This window comes from Zingiber officinale, chromosome 10A, assembly GCF_018446385.1.
Source record: "Zingiber officinale cultivar Zhangliang chromosome 10A, Zo_v1.1, whole genome shotgun sequence".
NCBI classification, from domain to species: Eukaryota; Viridiplantae; Streptophyta; class Magnoliopsida; order Zingiberales; family Zingiberaceae; genus Zingiber; species Zingiber officinale.
In genome coordinates, this window is record NC_056004.1 from 76,940,181 (window position 1) to 76,952,615 (window position 12,435).

Sequence of the window (12,435 nt, forward strand, 5' to 3'; positions counted from 1 at the left end):
GCATGAATGTAAAATATGATGTCATGATATATAATGAGCAAACAATCATGGAAAGTTTTAGCATAAATAAAATATACCTAGATAAACTATCTAAATATCCTTAATCCTTAGCTAAACCTAAAATTAAGCCTAGATTGCCCCTGTTTCCTTCAAGAAAATGCCAAAACCTAACTTGGCATTTATTTTGTTCTTTTCCTTTTTGTCCCAATGAAAATTACATCCATTTCCTCAATTTATGGCACACTTTACTCTTCCAAAGAGTAAACAATTTAAATTAAGGCCTAACTTTCCCTTAACTCCTTAAGAAAATACCAAATTCCCAACTTGACATTTCTTTTACTCTTGATTTGTTGTGCCAATTAAAATTACATCAAATTTCTTAAATTATGACACATTTTACTCTTACAAAGAGTAAATCAATAATCCATTTCATTTTTAAAGGTTAACAATAACCTTGAAAATGCTCTCCAAGTGTCAACTTCATCAAGGTTGGGTTAACTACCCTTCCAATTTGAGTTGACACTCTCTAACCCATCTAAGGGATAGAGAAGATGCTCCTAGGAACCCAACACCTATTGATGCTTCTTAGATGTTCTAGATATTCACTAGAGATAACTTCCCTTGATACCTTCCTAATGCCCTTTGTAGGCTTCTTAGAAGCCTTGGTCACTTCCTCTAGGTCAACTCTAGGGATAGCTTCCCTTGTGACCTTCTTCGTGACTTTCTTAGACTTCTTAGAAGTCTTAGTCGCATTTGTTATTGCAAAGATACTCCTAGGGATAACTTCCCTTGTATCCTTGACTTGACCCCTAGACCTAGGGTTGGTTCCATAGCTATATGAAATCCTATGATAAGAGGGAACATCCTTCTTGATTTTAGGTTTGTATCCCAACCCCCTATGACCATTGGGTGGTTCTTGGCTAACTCTCCCTAGGTTATGCTTCTTGGACCCTTGTGTCTCATTTGTGATTTTTCTAAGGGTCCTCTCCAATATATCAAGTCATGACCTCAAGACTTGATTTTCTTTCCATAACACCTCAACCTTAGATTTTTCACTAAAACCTTGATCTTTCTTTTTCTTAGACAATTGCCTAGAATCCTTAGGGTTATTACCTAAATTATCTACCTTCCTAACTCTAGGTTGAGTTGTTTTAGCATGAAGAGCCACATGATTTCCATCAATTCTATCATGCCTTCTATTTTTATGGTAAATTGCATTAAAATGATATAAGTTAGAACTAGCATGATTGTTACCATTTCTAAGAGGAATTGCATCAATAAATGTTACCTTGGGTTTGCTCTTAAGAGCTCCTCCTTGACTTGTGCTTCCTCTTTTGGGCTTGACCGAACTCTTTCCCTTTTGACATTGGCTCCGATAATGCCCTTTTTGGTTGCAAGAAGAGCACACAATGTGCTCCTTGCACTTCTTTGTTGTGGGGGTGGTCTCCTTGGGCTTCTCCTTGCCTTTAAGTGCCACTTGGCCCTTTTTCTTGGCCAATTTAGGGCACTTACTCTTGTAGTACCCATGTTCCCTACACTCAAAACATATAATATGATTTTTGTTTTTGATTGAACTAATTTTACATTCATGTGTAGGGATGACACTTGATCCTCCATTTGATTCTTCATGACTTTTGGAGGTTGCATCATCTTCTTCTCCACTTGACCCGAATGTAGAAGCTTCTCCTTCTTCTTGATCCGGTGTAACACAGGTCATTCCCCCTCAATCCTTGAGGTGGAGGCCTCTTCATCTTCATCCTCTACATGGAACAAAGAGTATGCTCCCTCTTTGCCCTTCTCGTTGCACTCCATTGAGGATGAAGCTTCTTCTTCTTTCGATGTTGAGCATCTCTCAACCTCGGTGTCCTCCTCCTTTTGGTCTTTCTTCAATGGGGTTACCCTCTTTGGATTCCTCTTGGTTTGGTGTAGTGGAGGGTTCTTCATGAAGCTTGGCCAATTTGCTCCAAAGCTCCTTAGCATCCTTGAATTCTCCAATTTTCTCCAAGATATTGCTTGGCAATAGATTGACCAAAAACTTGGTCACTTTATCATTGGCCTCACATCTTTGAATTTCCTCTTGGTTCCATTTTCTTTTCTTGAGAATTTTACCCTTTGAATTTGTTGGAGCTTCAAAGCCTTCCATTAGAGCAAACCATTGCTCTATCTCCATCATAAAGAAATTTTTGATTCTTGATTTCCAAGAATCGAAGCTCGTCATTGTGAATGATGGAGGCACCCTTCTGTCAAATCCGAGTCCACCTCGGAATTCCATCTTGAAGTTGAGCTTTTTGAATTCTGTGACTTTGATGAACTTGCTTCAACTTCTTCACCCTCTAGCCTTGTTTGCCCCTTCTGGCGATGATTCCGGTGAAGAGTGACCTCATTTTGATACCACTTGTTAAGGTTGAGTCTTGATGTTTGGGTTTCGATGTTTTGATAATACGTAGAGATTGCAGGTGCAATCATCTGATTGGAGAGATTGCTTTTGCAATTCCCCTCTGGTCAAGGTTTGTCTAGGTTAGTATGAAGAAAAGTTAAGTAGGTCAAAGGGTTGACTGGATACTTGACTAGGAAAGTCCTAACTAGATGTTAGGAAAGTGAAAATCCTGGTGAGTGAAGCTAGGTGAAAGTCCCGATGAGTGAAACCAGGCAGTGGGAAAATCCTAGTGAGTGAAGATAGGTGAAAGTCCTGGTGAGTGAAGCCAGACAGATGAAAATCCTGGTGAGTGAAGTTAGGTGAAAATCCCAATGAGTGAAGCTAGGTGAAAGTCCTGGTGAGTAAAGCCAGGTGAAAAACCTAGTGAGTGAAGCTAGGTGAAAGTCCTAGTGAGTGAAACTAGGCAGATGGAAAGTCCTGGTGAGTGAAGCCAGACACATGGAAATCCAGGTGTGTCAAGGTTGACCGGACATATGGTGTTGGGAAGTCTAAGTAGGTCTAAGGATTGACCAGATACTTGGCATGAGGAAATCCAGATGGGTCAAGGGTGACCGGACATCTGGTGAAAGTCCAAATAGGTCAAAGGATTAAGCAGATACTTGGAACGCAAAAATCCAGATGGGTCAAGGGTGATCGGACATCTGGTGGAAGTCCAAGTAGGTCAATGGATTGATCAAATACTTGGCACAAGGAAATCCAGATGGGTCAAGGGTGACCGAAAATCTGGTGGAAATCTGGTCAAGGTTGACTGGACAGTTGGCACGAGGAGAAAATTCCAAGTGGGTCGAAGGGATTGATCGGACACTTGGTGAAGAAGACCTAGTAGGTCAAGGGTGACTAAATACTACGCATGATGTCCCAATAGGTCAAGGTTGACCGGATGTTGGGTTTGGGAACCTTGGACTTGATTTAGGCAAGTCAAAGGTGGGTCAATTGATTGAACCGTAGTCCAATCTATCAATTGATTGATTGGATGTGTGCCACGAAGAAGGTTTGGCCCAATCGATCGGTCGATCGATTGGGAGCAATTGTCGTGAGCACAGAACCTTTCCCAATGGATCAACTGATTGATTGGGAATTTCCAATCGATCGACCGATCTATTGGAGACTGGATTTCTCACGTGCAGATGCGAGAAAGGCTGAATCGATTGGTCAATCAATTCAACCATTTCCAAGAGAGTTCAGAGGTACTCTAAATTGATTAGCCGATAAATTCAAAGCCACCCCAATCGATTGAGAGTCATTCAATCGATTGGAATCCGACTGTAACGCCCGAAAATTCTCAAAACATTTTCATAAATATGCTATGATTTTTCTGGAATTTTAGATATTTTTCTGGAATTTTTAGAGTATCGGAAGTAGCAAAAATGAATAGAAAAGTAAAATGGTTTAAGCGGGAATCGAACCCGGGACCTCTCGGGTCCGCTAAACCTTTAGTTAGCCTTAGTAACCGGTGAACCCAGCAGGGCCGTGCTGAAAGAGAAGGGAAACATTTATATTTATATTTGAGTTGAGCCTAGTTACCCACTTAATATAAATTAAAAACTTAAGTAGGTTTTGGTTTATTTTTGGTTCGGCAGCCCTCTCCTCACAAAACCTCACGCCACTTTTCTCCAAGCCCTCACCGACGCCAACCTCTCTTCCTCCTCTTTCTCTCGGCGCACCAAGGCTAGGCCCCCAAAGACATCTTCCGGCAGCGGCTCCGACACCAGGACGCTCCCCTTCGCGAGAGGAACGTGTTGGCGCAAGAAAACTATCGAAAGGATCGTCTTCTCAGGAAACCCAGCGACTAGAACCGTAAGGAAACTAGCGTACGAGGTAAGAAACCCCTCACCTGCAGTATAATAGCTTCCGTTTGAGTTTTTATGCTTTAGTTAGGAGGTATGTAGATTTTTATCGATATCTAGGGTGTATTTAACTCTCTTCGCAGATTAGGGATTTAGTTGGGCACCTCTAGATGGGCCGGGCACGTTTTCCCTCTTCATATAGGAGGTTAGACGTTGGCGGGTGCCTAGAGGTGGTCTCCCTAATAGGGAGAAGAGTTAGAGCATCCTAAGTGCTCGATTAAAGGTCTAGCTCAGTAATAGACAGTTTTTTAACTTATTAAATGCACTAGAAGCATTTAAAACAGCAAATTAGTTATTTCAACTTATGTAGGACTATAGTCCAATGGGTGGGCTCCCACAGTCGCCCCTAGGTTCAGACAACCTAGTTCTAGGTTCAGATAACCTAGATTTAGCAAAATAAGTACATAGCATTCAGTATTTTACTTTCAGCAGTGGCACTGTACTGGATTAGATATCCACCAGGCTGGACTCCCATAGTCGTCCCTAGGTTTAGCTAACCTAGTAAACCCTACTAGATTCGGAACTTGCAATCCCGGGTTTAGATAGGGATGCACGCACAGCAAGTACAGTTGCCAGGGCCCCTCAGCAGCATGTTTAGTATTTTCACTTATTATATGTATAGCTTTTCAAATTCACAATCAGTTATGTGAGTTCAGCTTAGTTTCAGTACCAGCTTAGTTAGTTTAGTACAGATCATGATCAGCTTAGTTCAGTTCCATGATTTGTATTCAGTTTCAGTTTTCATGCTCATCTCTATTTTTGCAAGTATGATTGCCATGCTCAGTTTCTGTTCATATGAATAAATTCCATGTCATACCATGATCAGCACCTACTTTCCAATAGCATGTTTTTAAAATATATCTGCATCGTATGCATGTTTTTGTGAGGTAGATGGTTTTTACTAAGCTTTTAGCTTATAGATACTACTTTTCTTATACTACAGATAAAGGTAAAGGAAAAGTGGACCAGTAGCGGAGGCTGGAGGGCAATGCTATCACGATGTGTGTGGGCAGGAGTTGGAACAAAGATCTTTGGGATCTAAACAGTTTTACTTCAGCATTAGCACTCAGCGCTTTCAGTTTATCATTCCGTTTTTGATTTGTTAAGTGTTATGAAATAGTAAACCATGCACTATGTAGTATGCCAGGTTTAGAATATTAGTAAGTTTATATTAGTATGATTTGCATTGGTTTAGAGTTGTTGCAGGTGGTTTTGGCACGACAAAGTGTCGAAATCAGCATCTCTGATTTCGTAATCAGGAAATCAGACGCTAGATCGATATGCTGACCGATCCAGCAGTGTACCAGGCTTCTGGATCGGTCAGCCGACCGATCCAGACAGATACAGTATGCTACTATATCCTCCTGGATCGGTCAACCGACCGATCCAACCACACCTGGATCGATCTGTCGACCGATCCAGTCACACGTGGATCGGTCTGCCCGACTGATCCAGTTGGGAACAGAATGCCCTTTGATCGATCTGCGGATCGATCGGCAGGTCTGTAGTTAGTTGGGAAGTTTAGTTTCTAGTCCCTAGCTCAGTTGGGATGTTCAGTTTCCCCTCCTTAGCATATGTACACCAGCAAAGAAGGTCTTTAGGCCTTTCTTAGCAGTTGTATCCGTCATTAGTAGAGTAAAATTTTAATTAGCCTAGCTTTCCGCACAGTATAGTTTAGCATAATTATAGCGACCGGCCTTACAGCCAGTACCCAGAAGGTGGGTCGTTACAGAGTGGTATCAGAGCCAAGTTCTATACTTCCTACACACACATCAGCATTGAACCTACAGCTTCCAAGTAAGAATGCCTCTACTTTATTTATGCTTTCTGTTTCCCTGTTATAGCTCATGTTTATAGATAAACTGCTGCATGATAGTATGTGATAGTATATAACATGATAATGATAGTTATGCAATTATGATTGTAATAGTTATTCATGTTCTGTCCTCTATGTCTTTAGAAATGGCACGAGGACGCCCAGCTAGAAGGGCACTAGCTACTGAGCCCCAACAGAGGCAGGCAGTTCAGTGCCTCCTCCCAACCTTACAGCATTAGTGGCTCAGTTACAGCAACAAGAAATAGCCACCTTAAAGGCTAATCGAGAGTACCCCACAACACCCCGTAAAACCTCACGACTCCAGTCATGGAGGTTCCACTAGCCCACCTCTGACCACGACCAAGAATTTGTGAGCCAAGAAAGGAAGCCTATCCGATCCAGTGGCGCGAGTCAGCCAGAGAACTTCTCGGGCACTAGTGAACCATGGGACGCACAAGCCTGGTTCACACTGGAGAGCACGATGGAGCTTCTGGACTGGCCTAACACGAGAAGGTGAAGTGTGCCTCATTCTGGCACGCATGTGGTGGGAAAGGATCAGAACGAAGCGCCCAGTGAACCAGATGTCATGGGCTGACTTCGAGAAAGAATTCTTCGAGGAGTTCTTTCACATACGGGTTACAAACCGCCACTACGACGAGTTCACTGAGTTTCGTCAGGGCAACCTTTCAGTTGAGGAAGCCGTGAAGAAATTCAACAGGTTGGCTCGTCTATGCCCAGAGCTAGTCAGCACAGAGAAGGAACGAATCCGGTTGATGCTCAAGATGTTGAGGCCAGAGATAGCAGTGAACGTGGCTGGTGGCATACATAGGCCACAAACCACAGAGGAGTTAGTGAGCAGTGCCTTGACCACAGAGCATTACCAGAACAGCATAAAGCAGCAGAAGCAAGTCTCCTCAGAGTCCAAAGGCCAAGGAAACCCTCACACTCAAAAACAGCAAGGCCACAGCTCTAACTGGAAAGGGAACTCCAACAGCAAGCGCAAATCAGGGAGTGACCCAAAGGGAGGACCATCTAGCAAGCGACCCAGTTGTCCAAAGTGTGCTACTTGTGGGAAATTTCACCCAAGGGTTTGTCGCAAGGGCACACGAGGATGCTTTGAATGTGGACAAGAAGGGCACATGGCCAAGCAGTGCCCGAACAAGACCGGTCTTCCTCAGCCACAGCAGATTCAGTATGCAGGCCAGCCAGCTCAGTTATATCAGATGCAGGCCGCTCTAGAAGGTCCACTTATCAGCCAGGGCAGATTAGAAGCCCCTCCAGCTATGGCGAATGCGAGGATCTACTCACTCACCAGAGAGGACGTAGCCAATGCCTCGACAGTTGTCACAGGTCAGATTAGCATTTTTCAGTATAGTGCTACTGTTCTATTTGATACTGGGGCAACCCATTCATATATAGCCAGGGTGTTCTCCGAAAAATTAGAAATACCCTCAGAGGTACTCAGTGGTCAGTTTTGACGGCACTACCTTCAGGAGAGATCATGGCATCCACACACTGCTCAGAGCAGTGCCGGTCATTATAGCAGACAGGGAACTCTTTTGTGATCTGATCCTGCTGGGAATGGACTTCCTGATCAGATACGGTGCTTCCATAGAGTGCCGTAAATAGAAAGTCGTATTCCAACCCGAAGCAGAAGCACAGTTCGAGTACATCGGAGAACCAAAGAGAAAAGCCAGAAAATTTCTCTCAGCTATGAAGGCACAGAAGTTGATGGATTCGGGATGTACGGGGTACCTAGCACATGTAGTCAATACCAGCCAGGACAAGGACCAACAGCTAGCAGGGGTCCGAGTTGTATGTGACTACCCAGCAGTCTTCCCTGAGGAGTTACCAGGCCTAGCACCAGTCAGGGAGATTGAATTTGAGATAGAGCTCTTCCCCAGCACCAATCCTATTTCCAAAGCGCCATATCGCATGGCTCCAGCAGAACTGAAGGAACTTCAGGAGCAACTACAGGAGCTGCTTGACAAGAGCTTCATACGCCCTAGTCACTCACCATGGGGAGCGCCTGTACTGTTCGTGAAGAAGAAGGATGGAAGCATGCGGCTATGCATAGACTACAGAGCACTGAATCAGGTCACAATCAAGAACAGGTATCCTCTTCCCAGAATAGATGACCTGTTCGACCAGTTAAAGGGAGCAGCAGTGTTCTCTAAGATTGACCTCAGATCAGGATATCACCAAGTCAGAGTCAAGGAGGGTGATATACCGAAGACAGCATTTAGGACCAGATACGGACACTACGAGTTCGTAGTCATGCCTTTTGGCGTGAAAAATGCTCCAGCTACTTTCATGGACCTCATGAACAGAGTATTCAGAGAGCACTTAGATAAGTTTGTTTTCATGTTCATCGATGACATTCTTATCTACTCAGGAACTCAGGAAGAACATGCTGAGCACCTGAAGACAATACTACAGACACTTCATCAGAATCAGCTATATGCCAAGTTCACGAAATGTGAATTCTGGCTGGATCAGGTGTCTTTCCTAGGTCACATAATCTCAAAGGATGATGTCATGGTAGATCCCAGTAAAATAGAAGCAGTAGGTAACTGGAAAAGACCGAAGAACGCCAGTGAAATCAGAAGCTTTCTGGGATTAGCAGGTTATTACAGAAAGTTTGTAGAGGACTTCTCCAGGATAGCCTCCCCACTGACAGCTCTTACCAGAAAGAACAGGAAATTTCAGTGGACAGAGGACTGTGAGAACAGCTTCAGCGAGCTAAAAAGGAGATTGACCAGTGCTCCCATTTTGGCTCTACCAGACAACACCAGCTTTGACATCTATAGTGATGCCTCTAAGTTGGGACTAGGAGCAGTACTGATGCAAAACGGCAAGGTGATCGCCTATGCCTCCAGACAACTCAAGGATTATGAGAAGAATTACCCTACTCATGACCTTGAGCTTGCAGCAGTAGTGTTCGCTCTCAAAATTTGGAGACATTACTTATATGGAGCTCAGTGCAGAGTGTATACAGATCATCAGAGTCTGAAGTACTTCTTCACTCAGAAGGATCTGAACATGCGACAGTGCAGATGGCTTGAGCTGGTCAAAGACTACGATATAGACATCCTCTACCATCCAGGAAAAGCCAATAAGGTAGTCGACGCACTTAGCAGAAAATCCAGTGCTACCTTATTATCTCTTACAGCCATGTCACCGCCCCTCCAGAAGGAAATCATAGATTTCGGTCTAGAACTCATCGTTGGACAGCTCTCTACTATGACCTTAGAGTCTACCTTGCTTGGTGATATTCAGTCAGCTCAGGAGCAGGACCCTGGAATTCGAAAAATCAAGCAAGGGCTAGCAGAATCAGAAAGTAGGGAATTCAGAGTGTCCGATAGCGGGGTGTTGTACTGTGGTGACAGACTTTGTGTTCCAGATCAGGAGGAGCTACGGAGACAGATTTTAGATGAGGCTCACAAGACTCCCTATGCGATGCATCCAGGTTCCACCAAAATGTATCAAGACCTGAAGAACCATTTTTGGTGGCCCGGGATGAAGCGAGACATCGCCAGATATGTTAGCATCTGCCTCACCTGTCAGAGGGTCAAGGCAGAACATCAGCGACCAGGAGGAGTTCTACAGCCAATACAGATCTCCATGGATTTCATAGTGGGACTACCCAGAACCACGAATGGTTTTGACGCCATCTGGGTAATAGTCGACAGGTTGACTAAATCAGCCCACTTCTTAGCTATCAAGATATCCTACTCCATGGAGAAGCTAGCTCAGTTGTATCTCCAGGAGATCGTCAGACTACATGGAGTCCCACATCACACTTCTGGGAGTGTGTACAATCAGTGTTGGGCACTAAGTTAAAGTTCAGCACAGCATTCCATCCTCAGACAGATGGTCAGACGGAGCGAGTAAACCAAGTACTCGAAGATATGCTCCTAGCGTGTGCCCTAGACTTCAAAGGAAGTTGGTGCAAATATCTGAGTCTAGCAGAGTTTGCATACAACAGCTATCAGGCCACTATCGGTATGGCACCCTACGAGGCTCTCTACGGCGAAGGTGTAGATCTCCAATCTGGTGGTATGAGTAGTGAGCAGAAAGAACTAGAGCTTGACAGATCTAGTAGCGGATACCACACATCTGACAGATCCGAGAGGATAGAGATTCAGCCGCTGTAAGAGCTATGCTTGATATCGGCTCACCTTAGAGTTTTCAGGGGGATTCAAGGTGTTCCTCGAGTGGCTCCCATGAAGGAGTAATGCGTTTTGGTAAAAGGGCAAGCTAAGTCCCGATATGTGGGACCATACCTTATCAATGAAGAGTGGGCAAGGTAGCATATGAGCTAGAGCTACCCAGGAAATGTCAACTGGATTTCATGTCTCTATGCTGAAGAAGCATACCCCAGATGCCACCCAGGTGATTGAGCCCCAGTCGAAACAGATCCGCGAGGACCTCAGCTATGATAGTCGGCCTATTCAGATAATAGACTGAGCAGTTAAGAAATTGCGGAACAAGGAAGTACCATTAGTCAAAGTCATTTGGCACAGTCACACAGCAGAAGAGGCAACTTGGGAGACAGAAGCCAGCATGAGACAGAAGTACCCAGAATTATTCTAAGTTTGAGGATGAACTTTTTATAAGGTATGAGGAGTTGTAACACCCGAAAATTCTCAAAACATTTTCATAAATATGCTATGATTTTTATGGAATTTTAGATATTTTTCTGGAATTTTTAGAGAATCGGAAGTAACAAAAATGAATAGAAAAGTAAAATGGTTTAAGCGGGAATCGAACCCGGGACTCCTCGGGTCCGCTAAACCTTTCGTTAGCCTTAGTAACCGGTGAACCCAGCAGGGCCGTGCTGAAAGAGAAGGGAAACATTTATATTTATATTTGAGTTGGGCCTAGTTACCCACTTAATATAAATTAAAAACTTAAGTAGGTTTTGGTTTATTTTTGGTTCGGCAGCCCTCTCCTCACAAAACCTCACGCCACTTTTCTCCAAGCCCTCACCGACGCCAACCTCTCTTCCTCCTCTTTCTCTCGGCGCACCAAGGCTAGGCCCCCAAAGACATCTTTTGGCAGCGGCTCCGACACCAGGACGCTCCCCTTCGCGAGAGGAACGTGTTGGCGCAAGAAAACTATCGAAAGGATCGTCTTCTCCGGAAACCCAGCGACTAGAACCGTAAGGAAACTAGCGTACGAGGTAAGAAACCCCTCACCTGCAGTATAATAGCTTCCGTTTGAGTTTTTATGCTTTAGTTAGGAGGTATGCAGATTTTTATCGATATCTAGGGTGTATTTAACTCTCTTCGCAGATTAGGGATTTAGTTGGGCACCTCTAGATGGGCCGGGCACGTTTTCCCTCTTCAGATAGGAGGTTAGACATTGGCGGGTGCCTAGAGGTGGTCTCCCTAATAGGGAGAAGAGTTAGAGCATCCTAAGTGCTCGATTAAAGGTCTAGCTCAGTAATAGACAGTTTAATTAACTTATTAAATGCACTAGAAGCATTTAAAACAGCAAATTAGTTATTTCAAATTATGTAGGACTACAGTCCAATGGGTGGGCTCCCACAGTCGCCCCTAGGTTCAGACAACCTAGTTCTAGGTTCAGATAACCTAGATTCAGCAAAATAAGTACATAGCATTCAGTATACTGTACTGGATTAGATATCCACTGGGCTGGACTCCCATAGTCGTCCCTAGGTTTAGCTAACCTAGTAAACCCTACTAGATTCGAAACTTGTAATCCCGGGTTTAGATAGGGATGCGCGCACAGCAAGTACAGTTGCCAGGGCCCCTCAGCAGCATGTTTAGTATTTTCACTTATTATATGTATAGCTTTTCAAATTCGCAATCAGTTATGTGAGTTCAGCTTAGTTTCAGTACCAGCTCAGTTAGTTTAGTACAGATCATGATCAGCTTAGTTCAGTTCCATGATTTGTATTCAGTTTTAGTTTTCATGCTCAGCTCTATTTTTGCAAGTATGATTGCCATGCTCAGTTTCTGTTCATATGAATAAATGTCATGCCATACCATGATCAGCACCTACTTTCCAACAGCATGTTTTTAAAACATATCTGCATCGTATGCATGTTTTTGTGAGGTAGATGATTTCTTACTAAGCTTTTTAGCTTATAGATACTACTTTTCTTATACTACAGATAATGGTAAAGGAAAAGTGGACCAGTAGCGGAGGCTGGAGGGCAATGCTATCAGGATGTGTGTGGGCAGGAGTTGGAACAAAGACCTTTGGGATCTAAACAGTTTTACTTCAGCATTAGCACTCAGCACTTTCAGTTTATCATTCCGTTTTTGATTTGTTAAGTGTTATGAAATAGTAAACCATGCACTATT